General features: G+C 36.9%; 1 protein-coding gene across 1 annotated transcript in view; it reads right to left on the minus strand.

Annotated features, from left to right (window-relative positions):
• Positions 1–22,565, minus strand: part of cntn3a.2 (contactin 3a, tandem duplicate 2) — a 183,314-nt gene extending 160,749 nt beyond the window's left edge. The window contains exon 1 of the mRNA XM_063015224.1: positions 22,272–22,565. The gene's annotated coding sequence lies outside the window, so the exon portion shown is untranslated. The remainder of the gene's footprint in view (positions 1–22,271) is intronic.
• Between the last annotated feature and the right edge of the window lie 204 nt (positions 22,566–22,769).

Raw genomic sequence — 22,769 nt, forward strand, 5'->3', positions numbered from 1 at the left:
GATAACTTGCACAATCAGTGGCTGACTAAATACTTTTTGGCCCCACTGTAGATATATATAGATAGACAAATAGGTAGATAGACAGACAGATAGACAGACAGACAGATACATAGATATATATAGATAGACAAATAGGTAGATAGACAGACAGATAGATAGACAGATAGAGAGAGATAGATAGACAGACAGACAAACAGACAGAGATACAGATTGATAGATAGACAGACAGATAGACAGACAGAGATACTTTAATGATTCCGAAGAAAATTAAAGCCTAATTATCCTGATACAACAAAGAAATAACAGTACAAACTTTACATATAATGGATAACTGTAGCAGCCAACATTACGACTATATATGAGTACTGCCGTGTCACAAACACGTCTGTACAGTGTAGTAGTTATAGGCAATGAATGAATGAATGAACGAATGAATGAATGAATGTGCAGGAGGTGAAGTTTCCATGAAAAGTAAGCCTTAAATAGTAATTAAATGATTAAATAGTAAAGTGGCATGTGACAAGTAAAGTGGCATGTGACGGTATTGCACAGTGAGTCAGGCCAATATAGCCACCTCCTTGTTTCTACACTCACTGTCCATTTTATCAGCTCCACTTACCAAATAGAAGCACTTTGTAGTTCTACAATTACTGACTGTAGTCCATCTGTTAGCTCGCTTTCAATGGTCAGGACTCTCCCAGGACCACCACAGAGCAGGTATTATTTGGGTGGTGGATCATTTTCAGCACTGCAGTGACACTGACATGGTGGTGGTGTGTTAGTGTGTGTTGTGTTGGTATGAGTAGATCAGACACAGCAGTGCTGATGGAGTTTTTAAACACCTCACTGTCACTGCTGGACTGAAGATAGTCCACCAACCAAAACATCCAGCCAACAGCGCCCCATGGGCAGGGTCCTGTGACCACTGATGAAGGTCTAGAACAGGGGTCACCAACCCGGTCACAGGACACTAAAATAGTACTAGTGACTATAGAGCTCCGTCTAAAAATTGTATTTGTGTTGCTGTTCTTTTTGAATCAATAACACTTGCATTGATGTACAGTAGATTTGAAAATGACAATAGTGAATATAACATTTTAAAAACAGAAATGTTGTATGTTTATATGTTTATATTATTACAAAGGTAGTGATAAGTACAAACGGGACATGATTTGTACAAACGGGATACAAACGGGATACAAATTTGCTCATTCATACAAAACTGTCAACAAAACTGTCTGATATTTACACAAATATCAGAGATGTAATGACTGACTTTCAAATATTGAAACTGATTGAGGTTAACAGAAATAAATAATGTTACATGTTTAAATATATGTGTGTTTTCTGCCATGTTAAATCATTGTTAATAATTGTGAGGAATGATTAACATGTGATCAGACAGTCTCTTCACCCACACACACATACAGTATATATACATATATATATATTTATATTTATTTATTATATTTATTTATTTATTTATTATATAATAAATATATATAATATTTATTATTATTATTATCATAATATTATCATTAAAGGTGAACCATGCAACTTTATGGTATTCAGGAAGTTTGTATCCTACAAGTAGCCCTTCGGCTTACTCAGTACTCCTAAAGTATCCCTCTGTTTCGAAAAGGTTGGTGACCCCTGGTCTAGAAGATGACCAACTCAAACTGCAGCAATAGATGAGCGATCGTCTCCGACTTTACATCTACAAGGTGGACCAACTAGGTAGGAGTGTCTAATAGAGTGGACAGTGAGTGGACACGGTATTTAAAAACTCCAGCAGCATTGCTGTGTCTGATCCACTCATACCAGCACAACACACACTAACACACCACCACCATGTCGGTGTCACTGCAGTGCTGAGAATGATCCACCACCTAAATAATACCTGCTCTGTGGTGGTCCTGACCATTGGAGAACAGGATGAAAGCTGTCTAAAAAACGTATGTAGAGAAACAGATGGATTACAGTCAGTAATTGTAGAACTACAAAGTGCTTCTATATGGTAAGTGGAGCTGATAAAATAGACAGTGAGTGTAGAAACAAGGATGATCAGTGTATATACACAAACATCAACATACACACATGGCTACATATAGGACCCTCAGTTCTATTGAGAGTAGAGATTGAGAATAGAGATCTGTAGATCCACTATCAAGTCAACTCAACTAATAGCCGTTGGAAATTAAGTGACTTTTTTAAACAGCCATTAAGCAAATATAAATTATATTAGTTGGTTATTGGTAAATCAGTATTACCAATAATTACAGCAGTACTATAACACTGTAACAAGACTGGTGTGCACACAGCAAAACACTGTGCTTCACAGATGATTAAGTCTACCTTCTGTTCCAGTTAATTGATTTCTGTAAGTTGGCTGCGATACCATCAAACTGATGTGTTGTTATTTTGTGATCTGGACTATGCACAATGCATCAAGGGTGCCGATGAAAAATGAAAAAAAAAAAAATCTATCCTCTAAAACAGAGGTCACTAACAGGTGGACCGCGGTCCGGGTCCGGACCCAGAAGCTGTCCCATACGGACCCGGACCTACAGCCAAAACAGAAAGTTATTATTTGAAACCTGACGGAGCGCTTCTATTTTAACCGGCGCAGCTTTTGTAGTCTTTACGGTAGCGGTTTAGCGGATGAGAAAACGCACAGACCAATCACGTGACACCACTTAGCCAATCAAGTCTGTGCATTCCAGCCGGTAAACACTGCGACTCTACAGTGCAGACAGATGAGAGAGTTAGAGGCGAGTTACATGTGAAAAGACGGTGGAAAGAAAAAGAAAGATAGCGAACGTAGAAAAAACTAAGGGAGAGATACAGACGACTGTGTAGGAGAAGGTTGAGAAAAAGACGAGTGAGACAGGAGACAAATAGCGCTCTCCAAAAAAGAAACGTGTACAGCGAAATTACAGCATTTAATCCGTGATGGAGAGACTCATCTCTGTTCTTACTTCCCACTGGAGCACAATTAATTTTTATTTTCTCTTAATTTGATAAGAGAAAGGTTTGATAAGGTGGGGCGGTCCGGGTCCTCTCTGTGTGGAGTTTGCATGTTCTCCCCGTGTCCGCGTGGGTTTCCTCCAGGTGCTCCGGTTTCCTCCCACAGTACAAAGACGTGCAAGTGAGGTGAATTGGAGACACTGAATTGTCCATGAATGTGTTCAATATAAACTTGTGACCTGATGAGTCTTGTGTAATGAGTGACTACCGTTTCTGTCATGAATGTAACCAAAGTGTAAAACATGATGTTAAAATCCTAATAAATAAACAGACATCTGATTTGACAGTCAGTTATTGATTACATGCAGATGTTGATACAACTACTAGGCTACTTATATATAATATATATCAATATATATGTTATATATATATATATATATGTTATATATATGTTATAATATATATATATAGCAGTGATAGCTCAGTGGTTAATGTACTGGACTATTAAACAGAATAGTTCAAGCCCCGCCACCACCAAGTTGCCACTGTTGGGTCCCTGAGCAAGGTCCTTAACCCTCAGTTGCTCATCGTGTTCAGCTCATTGTGTAAGTCGCTTTGGATAAAAGCGTCTGCTGAAAATGTAAATATATATATATAACATTCCGGACCTTTGCTTCAAGAAATTTTCTCTAACTGGACCTCTTTAAATTTTAGTTGAATACCCCTGCTCTAAAATCTCCTCTAACTCCTCCACTCCTTTGCATGTTCTTCACGTGTCTGTGTGGGTTTTCTCCGGGAGCTCCGGTTTCCTCCCACAGTCCAAAGACATGCAAGTGAGGTGAATTGGAGATACAAAATTGTCCATGATGTCCACGTGTTTGACATTGAACTTGAACTGATGAATCTTGTGTAACCTATAAGTACATGTAATGCCTAGTTCAAACTATACGATTTTTGCCCTAATTTTCACCGGCAGTTCGCTGCCAGATAAGCCCGGATAAGTTCAATCTACTTAAAAATTTTGAGGAAACCGGTTGCCTTAAAAAAGTTAAGTAATGTATAATGAAAACTTGAGTTAGCATAACTTAAAACATTAAGTTATTACACCTAAAAGGCAAGCTGATTAAACTTAATTTTTTTTGTTATACCAACTGTTTTTCCCAATAACTCTACTTATTATCTTGAGCTCAATAGAAAAAAATATTGATTTCTTCTTAGTTTTCATGTTATTTACATTTTAAATATCAATTACAAATGTTTATAGAAAAACAGACAGAATTATAAAATTATTTTTCTTTATTTCACTTCAGAAGTATTTACTTAAAATACAACATGTCAAGAAAACATCTTAAAAACTGTACAAACTGTATATAAAGTTCTGATGAAACACAAACAGCTCTTCACAGTAACCATGAACCTGTACTCAGTTTCACACAGCAAGCTGATTTCTTAACGTTTTGCTGCAGCTCTCTAAAACAAAACAAAGAAACAAGAAACAGAAGTATTAATATCAACATTAATACCATTCATTTAAGGATTAAAATAAAGCAAGCCAGCACACTCTTTGCTTCGTATGAAGGCCAGCATGCTAACATGCTAGCATGTAGCCTAAATACGGCAAATAAAGCAGCGCTGTTTGATTATTTATTTAGTGTCAACATTAAGATCATTTATTTTAAACAAAATTGTTAAGTAAAGTACAACACTTACCAAAATTAGACGGAAGATGAAAAAGCCCCATCAGACTGGTGTACATGCTACTCAAAAATAGCATAATGAGGAAGAAAATGTTCGACTTAGTTTAACAAAGGTTCCACTTCACAAAAGACATTTGAGAAAGACAAGTTTACTTTTGCAAAAAGCCTTAAATGAAAAGTAAAAAGCAATTTGCAACAACAGGTTACAAAAGTTAAAACAAATGGCTACCCGAACACAAGAAAATCATTTTTGCCTGATTCACCAACAGCAAGCTGAATAAAGGCGGACTTACATGTAAATGGTGGGTGTTTTTCTGTTTAATTACCTTAACTTAACTTTTTTAAGTTAATCTGATTGAAAAGTAATTTTTTTTGTTTAGTAAACTTAAATCTTTTAGCACATTTAGATGTGTACTCAAATGAGTACAATGTACTCTGCATTTTATAGTAGAGCAAAAAAAACAACATACATAATTTATGTATGTTGTACTAAAAATGTTTGATATAAAGTCCGGGCTAACAGTGTGTGGCAGCTCGGAGGCAAATCGGCATTCGATCGGGTCTCAAAATATGGCTCTCGATCGCTATGTTTGAACTGTTCAATGACTCGATCCGAGCGACTCGCCGATCACTCACAGACTCACAGAGTCGGCAACTCAAAATCAGTGTGATTTAAAATTTAGTGTGAAAGGTGTTGCGATCAGGTTGTGATTGATGTGAACGCAAAATACAGAAGGAAAACCCGGGGGAGGAGATGTAAATGTGTGGAAGAGGGGCGTAATATAGTTTCTATCAGAATACATCGGCACACACAAGCTTTACAGTATTTGTGACTTATCGTCCACGCCAAACCATAATACCAACGATGCATTGCAAAAAAATATTTATTAGACTCCCAACACTCTCTGCAGAACAGAATAGACTTGCTGGCTGCGTAGCCAAAATCCACTTCAGCCAAATTCATTTCTCTTTCCTCTTTGCTTTTATGCTGCATATCAGCGCACAAACAACTCTGATCGCTCGCTTCTTGTTGACGTGCATTTTTGGACATGGTATCATTAAACCCCTTGTCAATACTTGCGTATGTTTTTGTGATAAAACCAGATAGACTCGTCTGAGATTTTTCCTGGTGACAGATCGTGTAGTGTGTGACCCCCTATCGCCGATCAGTCGTGTGGTGTGAAAACCAAAATGACTTAAATGAATCCCGATTAAGAGATCAAGATGTGTGGTGTGAACTGTACAGCGATCTAAACACCTTGACAGTCGTATAGTGTGAACAAAATGTGATTGTGAGCTATAAAATGATCAAATAAACTGATGTCATGTTGTCAGCTTGGCATAATGCACATCTAATGAGTTATGGTAGTGACTAGGGCTGTAGCTATCAATTATTTTTGTAATCCAAACCCCCACAGGACCACCACAGAGCAGGTATTATTTAGGTGGTGGATCATTCTCAGCCCTGCAGTGACAATGACGTGGTGGTGGTGTGTTAGTGTGTGTTGTTCTGGTATGAGTGGATCAGACACAGCAGCGTAGCTGGAGTTTTTAAATACCGCGTCCACTCACTGTCCACTCTATTAAACACTCCTACCTAGTCGGTTCAACTTGTAGATGTACAGTCAGAGACGATCGCTCATCTATTGCTGCTTTTTGAGTTGGTCATCTTCTAGACCTTCATCAGTGGTCACAGGACGCTGCCCACGGGGCGCTGTTGGCTGTATGTTTTTGGTTGGTGGACTATCTTCAGTCCAGCAGTGACAGTGAGGTGTTTAAAAACTCCATCAGCATTGCTGTGTCTGATCCACTCATACCAGCACAACACACACTAACACACCACCACCATGTCAGTGTCACTGCAGTGCTGAGAATGATCCACCACCCAAATAATACCTGCTCTGTAGTGGTCCTGTGGGGTCCTGATCATTGAAGAACAGCATAAAAGGGGGCTAACAAAGCCTGCAGAAAAACAGATGGACTACAGTCAGTAATTGTAGAACTACAAAGTGCTTCTATATGGTAAGTGGAGCTGATAAAATGGACAGTGAGTGTAGAAAGAAGGAGGTAGTTTTAATGTTATGGCTGATCGGTGTATATTTGTATGGATTAAACGACGCTTGCATCGATGATTTTTAGTAATCGAATCAGCCTTAGTAGTGACAGCATAAAGTATGCAAAAATAAGAAAATGCTTATTAAAAACAGCAGATTCTTTAGCTAAAATAAACCTGGGCAATAATCCTGGAAAACTGTGTTAAACACTTTTAATAAACTCTGAATTACCTAATTAATAAACTGCAAGAGCAATTCAGTTAGAACAAATTGTATTCTTTTGTTTATTTATTGGCTCGATACAATAAACTTGGCTGAAATGAGCAATACATTTTTATTTAATGCGGCAACAAATGGTGTTTGAGCGTGATTCCATATCACATTGCCAATAGTTATTGCCGCGGATATAAGCTCAGCAATAGCACTTCAAAAAGCCTGACCCCATCTGCGAAAAGCCTTACATGAATAGAGCTATTTGCTGATGACCACTCAGTGACTATGAGTAATAGTTGTGGTGGGGCTATTGGAATAAATCCCTGGGCGTAATGACTGAGACTTTCAGCTCTGCTATGACACAGAACCATTAATAACAACGTAGCAGCCTTTCTCTCTATATATATCTGTCAACCCAGAATGTGGGTTCTACGGCTACCAGAGCATGGCATCAAAACAGCACACAAAAATGTTGTTCTGAGAAGGGAATTCACAAAGGGCTTCTCACAAATCATCTTTGGCTCTCTTCTTCGCGCGTTGCCCACAGGCAATTTATATAAAACAGATGACAACCTGATTTAATAGTGACATATCAGTTTAGGCTTAACGTAAAGATGGCTTTTTGTTTCTGAAAAGCTGAAGTGGTTTGTGGGCAAATCTACACCGATCAGCCATAACATTAAAACCACCTCCTCGTTTCTACACACATTGTCCATTTTATCAGCTCCACTTACCATATAGAAGCACTTTGTAGTTCTACAATTACTGACTGTAGTCCATCTGTTTCTCTACATACCTTTTTAGCCTGTTTTCACCCTGTTCTTCAATGGTCAGGACTCTCACAGAGCAGGTATTATTTAGGTGGTGGATGATTCTCAGCACTGCAGTGACAATGACATGGTGGTGGTGTGTTAGTGTGTGTTGTGCTGGTATGAGTAGATCAGACACAGCAGAGGTGCTGGAGTTTTTAAATACCGTGTCCACTCACTTACTCACTGTCCACTCTATTAGACACTCCTACCTAGTTGCTTCACCTTGTAGATGTAAAGTCAGTGAGACGATCGCTCATCTATTGCTGCTGTTTGAGTTGGTCATCTTCTAGACCTTCATCAGTGGTCACAGGATGCTGCCCACGGGGCACTGTTGGCTGGATATCTGGATATTCAGTCCAGCAGTGACAGTGAGGTGTCACAACACACACCACCACCATGTCAGTGTCACTGCAGTGCTGAGAATCCACCACCCAAATAATACCTGCTCTGTAGAGGTCCTGGGAGAGTCCTGACCATTGAAGAACAGCATGAAAAGGGGCTAACAAAGCATGCAAAGAAACAGATGGACTACAGTCAGTAATTGTAGAACTACAAAGTGCTTCTATATGGTAAGTGGGGCTGATAAAATGGACAGTGAGTGTAGAAACAAGGAGGTGGTTTAAATGTTATGCCTAATCAGGGTATACATACATGCATATTCATACACTCCCCTTCCCCACACACAGACTATATCAGGAGTGGGCAATTAAGTTTTGCAAGGGGCCACATTAGAAACTGGGACTGTTGTGGAGGGCCGTACCAATAGGTTGAATTTAATTCCACTCAACACTTATTTTATCTCTTTTAAAAAGGCAGTAAAATGTACAGTTAAAAATAGATGTTACAATCAGGCAATGAAATGAGAAGCAGACAGAGTAAAAACATCAACATTATAATCACTATTTAATTAACTTTCAAATGTGCACGTGTTTAACTTTACACTATTACACTACACTATTACGCTATTGCTATTTTTGTTTTGAGTCTAATTACCTCAGCTGCTGTTTTTCAGTCTTTTGTTCTTACATTCTTTTTTTAAATCACAAAGCTGCTATGGACTGCTACTTTATAAAAAAGTCCTTGTTGCTTTTGCAGTTCAGCTAGCAAAGCTTCAGATGTCCATGCCCACTCTACTGTATATCAAGTTCAAGTTCTTATATTTCTCAGTGTGTTTAGAACTGTAATGGCATTTAAATTGTAATCCTTTAACACAGTGGCCTGTTCTTCATAAACTAAACACACTGCTTTATATCTGACTTCAGTAAATAAATACTTAGAAGTCCATGTCTTGTTAAAAACAATGGAATAAAATCAAAACAGTGGCATTGTGTTGCACATATGATGTACACGTATTTACGTCTGATTTCCAATTACCACTGACCTCATGCGGGCCAGTTGGGGACAGCCAGATGTGGCCCGGGGGCCGTACAATGCCCAGGTGTTGACTATGGACAAAAAAGTCAAAGTCTGTTTTATTGTCAATACTGCAATATGTACAGGACATACAGAGGATTAAAACTGCATTACTCTCAGACCCATGGTGCAACAATAAACAATAAATAAACACTAAACCTAAAATATATGAAAAATAAAAGAATTGAATAAACACACTAAAACGCAAAATATATTTACACTGAGTCGTAAAATATGAAAAATAGAGGTCCCGATATTAAGTGACATAATGCAGATTAGTCTTTGGGTATGACCAGTGCAATTATAAACAGTAGTGCAAATTGGACGAGCTTATAGACAGGTTAAAGTGATGAGTGTGTAAACAGTTCCTGGGGATGTTAAAGTTTGGTAATTGACAGAATTAATTGGGACTCACCTCCTAATCATTAAATTAAGGGGTTTCAATTAGTCCAATTCCCACAGTTGTATAAAATCATATCATCTGTCTGCCTTTATGAATACTTGTGAAAGAATCTCTAGTCTTTCTCTGTCCCAAGATTTTTTATTTTTTTTATTTATGCATTTTCTCCCTTTTTCTCCTGATTTAGCGTAGTCAATATGTCTTCCACTGCAGTGGATCCCTGATTTCGTTCGGGGAAGGTACATTGCTGCTCACGTGCCCTCCAACGCGTGCACAATCCTAGCGGACTCCTTCTTTACGTCTGTCGATCTGCTAACCAGTGTCCTTGCACATAATTTCAAGACCCCACCCACTTGGTCCGGTCATTTCCCCACCCAGCAGACACAGTGGCTGGTAGCAAAGACGATATTCGAACTAGGGTGCTCAGAATCTCAATGCTGGTGTGCTAGCGGAATATCCCTCTTGTCCCAACTTTTTTGAAGTGTGTTGAAGGCATCAAATTTAAAATATTTTTTATATATTTACAAACTACAATGAAGCTTTACATTTTACAAAATGTCCAAACTTTTCTGGAATTGGGTTTGAGTTTATAAATACACACACACACACACACACACACACACACTCACACACACACAAAATAGTGTATAGAATATTGAAGCTAACTTAACAATAAGAAATATTATTGTCTTAACATGCAAAGATGAACCATGGCTCACCACATTCTGCAAATTTTTTAGCGCTTTTCCACCAAAAGAACTCTGGTTCTTGAACTGGTTCTGTTTGGGTTTCTTTGAACCTTGGTGTTTTTAGAGAATTGGCCCACCAGTTTTTGGCAGCCAAGCACGCGTCATCATCGAATTATTAACTGTTGATAAGAGGACGTAGAAGGCGACTCCGTTCCTCGTGTTTGTCGCCATTGTTGCATTCATGAGAAGCGTTTTGTGCTTCTCTCACCGCGACCCTCAACCCAAATTGCCGCTGTGCTCACATCACTACACTGTTTCACGAACATGAACATCTATTTGTCTGAAATAACCATCAAATCCACTCTAAAAGCATCCACATATATCTATGTTTAGCTGTATTTACTTCACTGTGTGGTGGTTTTACTTGTGTTATGCAGCTCGGGTGCTGAGAATCAGCTTCTCGTGAGGGTCGAAAAAGCTTCCTGTAAAAAAAGCTTAATGTGGTTAATGTACTAAAAGTTGACATAAGAACACTACATTTCTTTCGGTTCTTACAGGCTGTAGGTAGGGATGTCCCGATCCGATCTCACAGATCGGGATCGGGGCCGATCAAGGAATTTTTAACTGATCGGAAATCGGCTTTACTAATGCCGATCATAACCCGATCTTTTGTTTTACGTCAGCATGTCCGCTGTCCAACAGCGGTGTAATGTCTGTAATGCGAGCGTTTCACGAGGCGATAGGAGCAGAGCTGCATTCATTACTGTAGAATTTTACTATTTATATGGTGTGTGAGTCGAGGATCACTCCGGTTTACAAAACAATAACTTTTAATCCGAGTATGAAAACTTCAGGACCATAACATACAGCTTTTACAAGTTTACGTGTTACAAGACTGAACGACATCTCAGTATCAAGCTCTCTGATTGGCTTAGTTATGTAACCGAGCGTCGTAGTGATGCACTCGCTTAATAAAGAAATAAAATACACGGTATATTCACCAATTGTCGGGAGCAAAACACTTTATTAACTTCTTCTGTTCCGAATAGCGGACAGCCAGAGCCGAGCACGCTATCCCATGCACTATGGAAGCCCCAAAGGGTCAAAACACACTCACTTTGCGTAGACCCGTCCATCAAACCATTGTCACAATACAAGCACTTTAAGAACTGGCTTTCCTTCATAACAAAAGAGTGACTTTCCATTTTATTTTGGTATTCAGGTTTTACTGTAATGCTGTTAAGTAACTTATTTGTTTTTTTTATATTCAAGTTAAGCTGCTACACCACTTGTGAGTGGAGATTTTTGTTCATTTTTAGTGTATCACTGCATTAAACACAATTATGTTCTTTGAATATAAAGTTCAAAGTGAAACTGTAATTATCTCACTTCATTTTTACTACAATGCTGCACTAGGTTTGTTTACTTTTATTTTGTAAAAGAACATTAAGCAATAGCTTGGATGCAGGCAATTTTTTCCCTACAGCACTGCAGAGCTATTCAGTTGTTAAACATGTACATTGAATTAATTTGAATAACTGTAATGTACTTGAAGTGTGCACTGTGTAAACAGTGTTATCTAGTTCTTATCTAGACAATATCTAGAAAATACAAGTATCGGTTTGAGAATCAAAATTAAAGATCGGGATCGGGAACAAAAAAACGTGATCGGGACATCCCTAGTTGTAGGTATTTTTTTACTGTTGAAATTCCTCGTTCGTTGTTTTAGTACAACAAGCCACGTTAAGCTTTATTTTTCACATTAAGAGTTTTTTGTACTGAGCCGCTTTTACCATGTCATAGCTCGGGCTGGCACCGATCCGATACTCTGTATCGGTATCGGTCTGATATTGGCCCAAATCACTGGATCGGATATCGGAAGGAAAAAAAATTGTAATCCGATCCGATACTGTTGCTTTATGTAAATAACACTTAATGTAAATAACATTTAATGTAAATAAGGTCATTTAGAAATTAAAACACACTGATCTACTTAAACTCTTAGCATTTAAAAAAATTATCTACTACTGCCACATCTAAAACCACTGTTTTACGGCATGTCGTTCTATTTGTGTCTACAATTGGAAGATGTGGATGTCAATCAAACGCGATGGACCAATTAGAATTGACAAAGAGTTTGGTTGAAATTTTCCGTTCTGTCATGTTTTTAGATGATTAAAAACCAAGGCGTGCTTATTAAAAAACCCTCCTGGATTGTGAAGAGGACATCTGTGGCTAAACGGGAAACGGTGTAGTTTGTTTTATTTTATAACACTAATGGATTAAATTTCGTTGAGGATGTGAGAGATCTCCAAGATGGGACAAGATAGATACATTTGTTTATTTTTTATTATTTAATTGTTTTATTTTTATTGTTTATAAATAATATTTTTTTGATTATTTATTTTATAATTTTTTTTTGCTGCCTCTTCAAGGTGTAGACTTGAGAGTTGACAGATCTCGAATTTTATATTGAAATTATAATTTCATTATAATTATAATTGTTAAATACAGATACAGTTGCACTTTACATTTTATTTTAACTGAATTTTTTATTTTAAAAAAGCCAAAAATGCTGCTAAATGTTCTGTGTGTAAAAGTTACAATAAAAAACCGCAGTTTTGCATAAGTGTGATGTTGTAGGTTCTGTATTTACTCCTTTAGAATATTTGTTTCACAGTCTGAGCATTGTTCTTTAGATAGCTAGTTTAACCATGGTGCATTGAGACATGTATTATTAATGCTTAGTTGTTTGAGAGGAGAAATGACGGTATCGGATTGGTATCGGTATCAGCAGATACTTCATTTGCAGTATCGGTATCGGACATAAAAAAGTGGTATCGAGCCAGCCCTAGTCATATCAAACAGTTTGTGTCATTAAAGGCACTCTGAAAACATCAGGGGCAAACTGTCTCAAAATTTAATCAGGTGAACTTTAAAAGAAGGAAGTGCAGTTCCATAGAAAAACTGCGGTTTTGCTGCTTGTCATATAAAAGCACCCAAACCTTGAGATTTTGGGCAATTCTGTTTAGCACAAGGTCAGAAACCACTGTTTTCATACATGACCTTTGGGCCCTCAGATCATGCTACAACAACATGGGCTCAACTTCGAAAAACAGACATTATATAACTCTGTAGATGCTTGCATTTATATCAATTAAATAACATTTAAAAAAGACAAATCACATTTTTAGAAGAAAGATAGAAGAAAATCCAGAATTATTGTGTTTGTGACACATTTGTCATAGCATAGCTAAAAGAAAAGTTTTAATAGTATTCCCTAAAAAGCAGGTTCCACATATTACCATTCATCTCTAAGCATTGTTTTAAACTAAGTTTCACAGATGGCATAAAAGCACTGTGCACCTCTGCAGCTGAGGATGGTCTTAAAAATAAATTATTCCAGCCACAAAAGCAACACATTTTACGTTCTGACTTAAACAGCTGTGAGGTTAGTGTCAGATGTAGCAGATTTTACTGTGTAAATGTTGCAAAAATGATAACAAGAAAAAATAATGGAAACAGTCTTGGTTCTAAAATCATTAAAGTGTAACAAATGATGGTTTCACTGTACTGAAGTTACGGTGACCGCCCGTAGTAATGGAGCGATATTTATAATCGCTAGAAACACAGATCATTAGCCACCTTACCATGCCCAGCAAAACATGACAACAGTCTGGGAGAGTGGTGCGTAGGATCAATGTATTCTTAGCCAACAATGATCATTATTTTATAATGACAACATATGACAAAAAAGTGTTAGATAACCCCTCATCTATGCCTCGGCAACTGGAAGCAGGTGTTTGACTAACAGTTGTTGTTCTCTTAACTCCGCTAGCATTAGATGGATAACAAACCCTGTTTTAAATATTCTTCTCCACTATTTAATGCCAACTGCCAACTGTATGAACTACTTCATACAGCACTACTTTCTGATGTGAACGTTTGTTTTTGTGTGAATTTGCTTTAAGATACTATATGATTTTATTAGGGCTGGCTCAATACCACTTTTTTTATGTCTGATACCGATACTGCAAATTGAGTATGTGCTGATACCGATACCAATCCAATACCGTCATTTCTCCTCTCAAACAACTAAGCATTAATAATACATGTCTCAATGCACCATGGTTAAATTAGCTATCTAAAGAACAATGCTCAGACTGTGAAACAAATATTCTAAAGGAATAAATACAGAACCTACAACATCACACTTATGCAAAACTGCTGTTTTTATTGTAACTTTTACACAGACAACATTTAGCAGCATTTTTGGCTTGTTTAACAAAACTGTCTACAAGTGGAAGATGTGGATGTCAATCAAACGCGATGGAAATTTCCGTTAATGTTCTGTCACATTTTTAGATTATTAAAAACCCTGCTGGTGTAGTTTGTTTTATTTCATAAAACTAATTGATTAATCGTTGAGGATGTGAGAGATCTCCAAGCCAGGACAGGATAGATTTACTTTATCTCAGGTGAGCGATTTAACATTTATGAAGCGATTTTTATTGTGTTTAAACAGTGTTTTAGATGTGGCAGTAGTATATGATTTTTTAAAATGCTAAAAGTTGAAGTAGATCAGAGATGAGTTGTACATCAGTGGCACATGTTAATGATGTCATCAAGAGTGAGTGGCTATAAACGGCACTGTGTTGGAACGTATCTTTGTGTGTTATTTGCTTTACACACAAACAATGGCCTTATTTACATGAAGTGTTATTTACATGAAGTGTTATTTACATTAAGCAACAGTATCGGATAGGATTACACTTTTTTTTCCTTCCGATATCCGATCCAGCGATTTGGGCCAATATCGGACCGAAACCGATACAGAGTATCGGATCGGTGCCAGCCCTAGATTTTATTATAATATTAATTGTGCTCTCCTAGCATTATATGTGTTATCTTTGTTGTGTGTAAAAATCTACTGTAATTTACTGATTACTTAACATAAGCTGACTGACAAATCAAGGCTCAAAATTCACTGTTGCTAAAACAATTGTAATGGTCAAGAATAGTGCTGGGCGGTATGACAGTACATTCGGTATACCGGCTTTGATTCCTCGTACGGTATGGATTTTTCATATACCGCCATACCAGTACAGTTACATACAGTTAATACAACAGCTGTGGGCTTCAAAAGGACGCAAATCATATAATATTGTTCGCTGCTAAAAGAGCTATGGAGCGTTGTGCAGATTAGGTACAGCTCACTAGTTAGCCAGTGTTAACAGATGAGAGAGGCTTCCTCGATATGGTGGGGAAAAAATAAACAGAGAGGGAGACCAACAATGCACCGGAAGAACCTGCCAAAAAAATGAGCCGTGCCGGCAGTTTAGAATTTTTTTTTTATTTCTGACACAGTGTAAACCACTATATACTGTGCGGTTTGTTGAGCGACATTACTAACGCAATAATAATCCACCAATGCGAGGACATGATTCCTCTATAGACAGTCAAGAAATAACCTTTCAAAGCAATAATTAAAACAATGGCTTCGAGAACAATAATAAATCAGGTCAGTTGCTAAACCAACGTTATACCAACAACACCGAAGCAAGCTGGAGGTGTAGATGTATAAAGTCATGTTCTTTTTTTTCTTTTTTACTACAGACCTGTGATCAAGTTGTACAGTGGAGTCATAAATCAGTATGGCGACAAAACTGTGCACTTCATCAAAGATGACTGGGAGACAGCAAACGTCATTTTATTTGTTAAAGGGAGAGCTAAAGGTAAATGTAAAAAAAAAATAATTATCAAATAAACGATATAAGAGTTTGTGAAGGTGGATATTTACCTCTGCTGTTGTAGTTGATTTTGGGCAGCACACTATGCCTTCAATATTGACATAATTGAAGAAGTATTGGCTGGTCTAAAGATCAGCTGGTTGTAATCTATAGCCAATCTGATACTTCCACCCTTAATTAAAATGTTTTCTTTATTACACATGCTTCTTTCAGCCTAGGGTAATAGACACTCATTATGTCAGGAAAAAGGCTCAGAATGCTTCTCTAATTTCATTAAAATTCAAGGTCCCATTCCCATTGGTTGTTTATCAGTGCCTTGAAAGCATGATCACTACCTGTAAAATACAACAACCTTTACGCCCGGCAAATTGCAATGAAATCCAATGTTTATTTAGATGGTATTTTAACAATTAACATATTCTTGGAAGTTAAAAAAGGTTAAAAACAGCTCAGACAACAGCACTCAAGAGTGGATGCTCCATATGGCAAATACTTTTGAAATCCATTTATTCTGTGTATGGCAGATGTGTCATATTGAACATCTGGCACATTTAATGATTGCAAGATTTGTTCAAGAGCAACCAGTATTATGATAATTATAATGTTGATTCTAGAGCTAAAATTAAGCAGACAGGTGAGGGAGACACAAGCCTGAGTTTCTGAAATAAAATCTGTCCTGGGTTATGATATCGGATCAATTCACCAACGCAAACATAAGTCCGGCTGAGAAGCAATCAACATTTTTGATCAGCTGCCGAGAGGTCTTTGTATGTAACGAACTCTTCAGGTAAATAATTCATGCGAAATCAGAAACCATATGTTTCTATTAAAAATTCAGAAGCACAATCCAGCGTGGCATTTTTACAGGAAGTGGAGAGCTTGCTCTTGGAATACTTAAGCAGAACATGATCTCAGCTTGATCACTCACTAAGGGTGTAAGATTATGGCAAAAATATCACGGTACTTGAGGACATTTCCATAATATGAAATATGACACCAAAAATGCTACCAAATCTGTGTGGACAAAGTTAAAAAATGTTTAAATAAGAAATATTCACTATGTTACTTGTGTTTAATTTTTTTTTTAACTTTTTTGTGTGAAATAAAGAGGTGTAGACACAGTTGACAGTGGTATTTTAAACCTGGACGTAATTAATAAAAAATAATGCTTATGGTAAACACAATGTAACACTTATCTGTGTTAAGTGTGACATTCCATACATTTAACAAGATGTAGGAAAGAAAATAAAACCAATGAGTGGGTGCTCGAGTGGCACAGCAGCCTAATAAGCTAGCTCACCACCAATCCGGCACGACATCCCCATGGCAAAACTGGCTGTGTCTGAGGGAGGTAAGGTCGGATTTTTCCCTCATAGCCGCTACAAAATTCAACCTTTGTGTGCTGTTAAGTTGTCACCATGAGCGGTGGAGAATTCACATAAGGCATGCATGACTCTCTGTAGTGCAAAGCATTGGCTGTGTCTGAGGGAGGTAAGGTCGGATGGGTTTCCCCCCACAGCGCTTCAAAATTTAACCTTTGTGTGCCGGTAAGTTGTTGGCATGAGCGGTGGAGAATTCACATAGAGCATGCATGACTCTCCGTACTGCAAAGCATTGGCTGTGTCTGAGGGAGGTTAGGTCGGATGGGTTTTCCCCTTATAGCCGCTTCAAAATTCAACATTTGTGTGCCGTTAAGATGTCAGCATAAGTGGTGGAGAACTCACATAGAGCATGCATGACTCTCCATACTGCAAAGCATTGGCTGTGTCTGAGGGAGGTATGTTCAGATGGGTTTTCTCCTCACAGCACTTCAAAATTCAAACTTTGTGTGCTGTTAAGTTGCCGGCATGAGCGGTGGAGAATTCACATAGGGCATGCATGACTCTCCATATTGCAAAGCATTGGCTGTGTCTGAGGGAGGTAAGGTCGGATGGGTTCTCTCTTCTAGCACTTTCAAATTCAACCACCAGAAATTATTTTTCCTTACATTGCCAGAGTTCTTTTTCTTTACTTAGCAGTGGCCACTCTAAATGTCATCCAATAGCATCTCCAGCATTTGCACAGGGCTTTTACAGCTCCTTTGGCGTGGCTACTGGGTTCTTTTACCTTCCTGACAAGAGCCTTTCTTGCACTGATGACCAATTCTTAGAAAGCTTCAAGGTTCTGCCAAGACTTTTCCATTGCTGATGGATGCAATTATATCCGTTTACAATTAAATCTGTAACACCTTAAAGTGTACATGTGCAAATGTCAAAAGGTCTGAACACTCTCTGAATCCATTGTATATAGACTTCACGTTTGACAGTTTCCAGGGTTACCTGCAGCAGCACTATTTTTTATACAAACTGATAAATTATATTAATGAATCTATACTTATTAACAATAAGGCAAGTATTGCAGCTTTAATACAACATGTGAATATAGCCGTAATTTGACTTCTCTTTACATATCAAGATGTGCATTTTTGTTAATATTAGTTTATTATTTTATTACAACAAAAAGATTTCTAATAAAACACAAATGGCTATCTATCTAAACACAAAACGTTATGTATTGATAGAAAGCATCAGGCGTTGCAATGTAACAATATCACTACTGCTCATTTATGTTCTGTATTTGCTTAAGTTACATGATCAAATGTGAGTTCACAATGTGAGTGCACAGTTTGCAGATGTTTATGATTTATGTTTAGCTAGGATATGATTAATTTAGAATTCAAGGATGAATGTCAGCTGTTTTAAATAGTGATGGGGTCGGGGAACTGTGAAATACTTAAGTTACCAGTATAAAACTTACTTTTCCAACATTCCATGCCCTATGTGTACCTGCAGCAGTCCTACCTCACAATACTTTATACTACTACTATTAAACCACTATTTTTTACAAACTATAATAAGGACCCTGATAAATTATAACAATGAATCTTTAATTATTAACATAAGAGTATGTATTGCAGCTTTAATACAACATGTAAATATCGCCATAATTTGACTTCGGAAGGAAGATTCCTAATAAAACACAAACAGCTAAACACAAAACACTATGTATTAATAGAAAGCATCAGGCTTTGCAATGTAACAATATCACTACTGCTCATTTATGCTTCTGTATTTACTTATATTACATGAAGTTTAAGTTCTAGTTTAAATTGTAAGGAAAAGACAACACAGTTTGCAGATGTTTATGATTTATGTTTAACTAGGATATAATTAATTTAAAATTTAAAGATGAATGTCAGCAGTCTGAGCACTGTGATATACTTAAGTTACCATTCCAACATTGCATGCCCTATGTGTACCTGCAGCAGCCCTACCTCACAGTACTTTAGACTACTACTATTAAACTGCTATTTTACTAACTCTAATAAGGATCCTGATGAATTATAATAATGAATCTTCCCTAAAGGTAAGATGTCCATATTTTTTTATATTAATTTATCATTTTATTATAACAAAAATATTCCTAATAAAACACAAAAAGCTACCTATCTAAACACAAAACATTATGTATTGATATTTGTTTGATAGCTTTTAAAGTTGCCTAATTGACTAAATAAAAACACAATCAGTTTTCCCACCCAGAAAGCTTCAGGCTTTGTAATGTATTAGTTAGACCGCTACTTATGTATGCTCCTGTATTTGCTCCTGTATTTGCTTATATTACAAAATGTCAAAAATATATTATCAAATGTGAGTTTTAGTTTCAATTGTAAGGAAAAGACACCACAGTTTGCAGATGTATTTATGTTTATCCTGGATATAATTAATATAAAATTCAAGGATGAATGTCAGCTGTTTTAAAGTGATAGACTCTGAGCACTGTGAAATACTTTAACTTACTTTTTCCAACATTACATGCCCTATGTGTACCTGCAGCAGCCCTACCTCACAATACTATCTTACAAGATGTGTACATTTGTTAGTATTAATTTATTATTTTATTACAACAAAAAGATTCCTAATAAAACACAAAAAATCTATCTAAACACAAAAAGCTATGTACTGATATTTGTTTGATAGCTTTTAAAATTGCCTAAATTAATTTTAAACATGACAATCAGTTTCACCACCCAGATAATATGACTAGAGCTCATTTATGTTCCTGTATTTGCTTATTACATGATCAAATGTGAGTTCTAGTTTAAATTGTAAGAAAAAGACAACACAGTTTGCAGATGTTTATGATTTAACTGGAATATGATTAATGTAAAATTCAAGGATGAATGTCAGCTGTTTTAAATAGTGATGGAGTCTGAGCACTGTGAAATACTTGCCCTATGTGTACCTGCAGCAGTCCTACCTCACAATACTTCTACTATTAGACCACTCTAATAAAGACCCTGATAAATTATAATGAATCTTTAATTATTAATAAATGAATATGTACAGTACTTTAATGCAAATGTAAATATCACTGTAAATTGTCTTCTCTTTATATATCAATATCTTTTTAAGCATAATAAGTGTTTTTTTCTTATTATTAATTGATCATTTTACTATAACAAAAAGATTCCTATTAAAACACAAAAAGCTATCTATCTAAACACAAATAGCTTGTTTAATAGCTTTTAAAACTGCTTAAATTACTACATTAAAAAACAATCAGTTTTACCACGAGAAGACATCAGGCTTTGCAATGTAATAATATACATTGCTCATATATGCTCCTGTACTTGCTTATTACATGATCAAGTTTAAGTTCTAGTTTAAATTGTAAGAAAAAGACAGTTTGCAGATGTTTATGATTTATGTTTAACTAGAATATGATCAATATAAAATCCAAGGATGCATGTCAGCTTTTTAAAATAGTGATGGGGTCTGAGCACTGTGAAATACTTTAAGTTACCAGTATAAAACTTACTTTTTACAACATTGCATGCCCTGTGTGTACCATGATGCTTTAGACTACTACTATTAGACCACCATTTTTATACAAACTATAATAAGGACCCTGAGAAATTATTTAATGCATCTTCGATTTTTAACATAACAACATGTATTGCAGCTTTAGTACAACATGTAAATATCACTGTAAATTGTCTTCTCTTTATATATCAATACTTTTTAAAGGTAAGATGTGCATTTTTGTAAATAATAATTGATCATTTTACTACAACAAAAAGATTCCTAATAAAACACAAACCACCCAGATAATATGACTACTGCTCATATATGTTCCCAGATTTGCTTATTACATGATCAAGTTTAAGTTCTAGTTTAAATTGTAAATTGTAAAGAAAAGGACAACACAGTTTGCAGATGTTTATGATTTATGTTTAACTAGGATATGATTCATTTAAAATTTAAGGATGAATGTCAGCTGTTTTAAATAGTGATAGGGTCTGAGCACTGTGAAATACTGTGCAACCAGTATAAAACTTACTTTTCCCAACGTTCCAGTAGGGGTTACAGAGAATTTTACTACACAGCAAATGCCACTTTTGGTCTTTATGATGCAATACCCTGCTTAAGATTTTGATTTAAAAGTCAAAATACAAATCTTTTTTGATTGGTTGAGCAATATGACATCAGAATTTAGAGAAAAAGAGATTTTGCAACATATAACTATAAGGTTTACTGAGATAAAGCTCAACCTAATGCATAAAAAATGCATTCATATTAAAAGAAGCTGTAAAATACATTGTTACAGCTTATTTATTTACTACATATTACTAATATTACTAGACAAAAAAGTATAGTAAAATAGGTGGAACAGTGGTGCAGTAGATGGTGTGGGTACCACACAACATGCAACATGGATTTAATCCTTATCTCTGTTTACTCTCTGTAAGATCTTTCACATGTTCTCTCATTGGTTTTGATTTTGGTACTCTGCTCTACTACTACCTCACAAGAACATACAGAAGGTGGATTGGCTAATCTAATTCCTCCACTACGTGTGTACATAAGTGTGTGTTGCCGTGCATTAAACTGATGTCCTGTGTATTCAAGTGTGTATTCCTGCCTGGCCCTGGTTCAATCATAAGTCCTTTTGGTCATATATGCGATGACACACACACACACACACACACACACACAAACCTGTCATTCAGCAGCATCAAAACGCACAACACACACCTGTCAGTCAGCAAGCACATCAAAACGCACAACACACACACACACACACAAACCTGTCAGTCAGCACATCAAAACGCACAACACACACACGCACGCGCGCGCATGGGACGCGCTATTATTATTCCATACTAACGCATTCAAGTAAAAACCCTCACAGACCGTTATAACGTAAATAAGAAGGAAATATAAGAAAACGTACTTCACGCGTCCTTCTTTAAAAAGGTTCCTCTTCAGCTGGCTGTACTCCGCGGTGGGAAGTCGGCGGGTGAGGCAAACATGCTGAATTCTGTTGTTTTTTTTCCTCAGAGCAGTTCAGCTTTCACACGGAGAAGAAAAGCGACCGAGGCGTCTTCACCTCTGCATCCGCGCGCCAGGTACACCAGCTCTGAGGATGCTCTAAAAGCGCCTATTTCATTCCCTCTCTTTCCCCCTCGATTTCTTTCCTCTTTTTAACGTTTCCACGGGTCCGAAATTAGAAATGAAGGGCTCCAAAATTTCTCAGCAGTTTCTCAGGCACGGAAATAGAGAAAAACGGGAGAATCTCCGTGTCCTTATTGTCATTCCGCGCGTACATTCATTGAGGCTCCAGAGCAGCAAATGAGCGCGAGGTGGCAAAACGGCGTGAAAACGTTCGCGTGCTGCTCTATAGAAACAGCAGCGTGCACGAGCGCCACCACCTGCCCGCAGCAGTACACAA

This window comes from Trichomycterus rosablanca, chromosome 19 (assembly GCF_030014385.1).
Source record: "Trichomycterus rosablanca isolate fTriRos1 chromosome 19, fTriRos1.hap1, whole genome shotgun sequence".
NCBI lineage: Eukaryota > Metazoa > Chordata > Actinopteri > Siluriformes > Trichomycteridae > Trichomycterus > Trichomycterus rosablanca.